General features: G+C 42.0%; 1 pseudogene; it reads right to left on the bottom strand.

The window, feature by feature from the left end:
- Positions 1-205: 205 nt before the first annotated feature.
- Positions 206-420, bottom strand: LOC112833466 (translation machinery-associated protein 7-like; annotated as a pseudogene).
- Positions 421-2,917: the final 2,497 nt, after the last annotated feature.

Raw genomic sequence — 2,917 nt, 5'->3', positions numbered from 1 at the left:
AAAGAATTACCAGCATTGGTAAAACTCTGGCTTTGGTTATTTTATTTTATTTTTTTTTACAAAAATTTATTCTTAAATGTACAACAGGATCTAAGACAACACTTCATTCCAGCTATAGGTAGCAACAGATGCTATGACAGGGAATCCAGATGTTTAAACAGGAATGGAATTAAGGATCATCATTGCCTTGGGCACAAGGAACAGCTTACTCTTTGCCAGATTTCTTAATTCCACCTGTGGCCAGGGGGCCCTTCCCCACGGCCTTCGCTTTTAGCTCCTCGAGTTTCTTCTGCTCCTCTGTTTCTGCCTGAATGCCTTATCTTCCTCGTCTATCACCTTGGCCTGCTTCTTGGGCTGCTTCAGGGGCTTCTTCTTGCCACCTTCGTGGCCGGACATGGCACCTGCCGCCCCTTCCCCAGACCCTGCTGCCGGAAGTGGAAACTCTGGCTTTGGTAGAAAAGGTTGCTGTGGTTAAGTTCAGGCAGGCTTATCTAACATTTGAGGGACCTGGAGCAAAAGGACAAATGGAGGTCCCTGGCCTATGGTTTACCCTGTTGTCTTTTCAGCCCTGGCTTTGCTCTGCACCAGGAGGAGTCCTGGGGAATCCCCAGTCTGTGCATCCAAGTTTCATCCACTAAATCCTGACAGCTGTCTTGTGGCTGCCATTCAGGCCCAGAAGGGAGGACACTGTTGGCTAGGTTTTTGCTCAGGAGGTTTGTCCTGGGAAATTATCCAGGCAGTCTGAGTACCAAGAACCTCAGAATTACACAGTTAATGGATGGTATATTCTTCTAAATGTTTGCATATATTGTACAATAATTGCTTTCTTTAAAACATAAACGTATCATGGTTATGTTTATCAGTTGGTATGCATAGACATACAATGTATTTTAGATAGTAGCATAATTTTTACTAAGTGATGGGGTTACCATTATTTATGTAACTAGCATTAAGATTATTCCTCTTTTTTTTTTCACTATTACAGTGTTGGAATTTGCCCATTCATTTCACATATGCTTATTGAACACCTACTGCTTTAAACTATAATGAACTTTGTGTCCTTTTAGCAACTGAAATTTTGGCTTTTATCTGTTACAGAAGCTTAATCATCCCTAATTAATGCTTTTGGTTTTCTAGGCAGATAATCATATCATCTGGTAAGAGTATTTTAGTTTTGTAAGAAACTGCCAAACTGTCTTCTAAAGTGGCTGTATCATTTTGAATTTCCACCGACGACAAATAAAAGTACCTGCTGCTCCACACCTTTGCCAGCATTTGGAATTGTCAGTGTTTTGGATTTTGACCATTCTAATAGGTGTCTGGTGGTATCTCACTGTTGTTTTCTAGTCCCATTTTGACACTCTGTATTCTAATTGAAAACTGTCTTTGTCTTGAGATTCCTTAAATACTCTCGAATTATGTATTCCACACTCTCTCCTGCCATATACTGAGAAGCAGAATGAGAATAAGGAAACCTTGGAACAGAGGGAAATGCAATAAGCAAGTTTAGGCTTGTGGGACAGGACTGTGTGTGTGTGCGCGCGTGTGCGTGGTGTCTGTGCGTGCGCGTGTGCTGAATGGGCCTTGCACCTCTGCTCATTAATTCGGAAATTCCTCTAACTCTAGAAGACAATTCAAATAGAGAGGTTGGTAGAGTAATTGAGGGTCTGTGAGAAAACTTGTGTCATTAGGGCTCATGAATTCATAAACTAATTTATCATCTTTATTATTTAATGAATAGGAATTACAAGGAAGGTGAAAGTTAATTAAATGAGTTTTTTAGGAAGAGTAAGAATGGGGGGCTGAAGAGAAACCAAGGGTATCTGGTAACTTATTATAGCATCTTGAAAAGTGGGTAGGTAGGTTTTGAGACCTTATTATATGAGAAAATATACATGAAGCAAAAATCATGCAATATTCAAGAGACTTTAATTTTAGGAAGGATTGTATGATAGACAAAGTGATGGCCTCCCAAAGATACCCATGCCTTCATCTCTAGAACCTGTGGATATATTACCTTCCACGGCAAGAGACTTCGCAGATGTGATTAAATCTTCAGGTGGGGAGATTATTCTGGATTATCTTGTGGGTCCACTGTAATCACAAGGGTCCTTATAAAAGGGAGGCAAGAGGGATGACTCAGACAGACGATGTGAGGACAAGAGCAGAGGTCAGAGAGGAGAGACGGTACACTGCTGGCTTTGAAGCTACAGGAAATCGCCACGAGCCAAGGAATGCAGCTCACCTCCCCAAGATGGAAAAGCAAATGGATTCTCCCATAGAGCCTCCAGAAAGAATGCAGCCAGGAGAACCCATTTTAGATTTCTGACCTCCAGAGCGATAAGTGAATAAATTTGTGTTATTTTAAACCACTAAGTCTGCGGTCATTTGTTACACAGCAATGGGCTGTTTTACCCACAACACTTCTATCACCAAATGTGTGGGTTTTCCACACCAAGCAATTCTCCAATTCTCTGTGGACACCAGTTGGGTGTTCTACAATTTAGTTCATTTCTGACACTAAGTACCCAGAGTTAGTACAGACTCCAAAGATTTAGGGCTCAGACTCAAAGACTGCTCCCACTTCAGATGCCCATCTCAAGTCCCAGCTGCATGTACTGCAGACCAACTGGTTATAGATTAGGGGTTTCCATGACCCCCTCCCCCGCCACCGCCCCTCAGGTTCAGTAGTTTGATAGAATGGCTCACAGAACTCAGGAGAGTACTTACTATTACCAGTATATTTTATAGAGGATATTATAAAGGATACAAATGAACAGCCAGGTGAAGAGGTGCATTGGGCAAAGTCTAGAAGTCTCCCCAGCACAGAAGCTTCTGCCCCATGGAAAAGGGGTGCACCACCCTTCCTGCATGTATTCATCAAATCAGAAAATCTCTGAACCCTGTTGTTTAGGGT

This window comes from Callorhinus ursinus, unplaced genomic scaffold, assembly GCF_003265705.2.
Source record: "Callorhinus ursinus isolate GAN/ISIS: 27379988/994484 unplaced genomic scaffold, GSC_fseal_2.0 scaffold25, whole genome shotgun sequence".
NCBI classification, from domain to species: domain Eukaryota; kingdom Metazoa; phylum Chordata; class Mammalia; order Carnivora; family Otariidae; genus Callorhinus; species Callorhinus ursinus.
The sequence above is the reverse complement of the archived record's forward strand: the minus strand, read 5'-3'. Positions and strand labels throughout refer to the sequence as shown.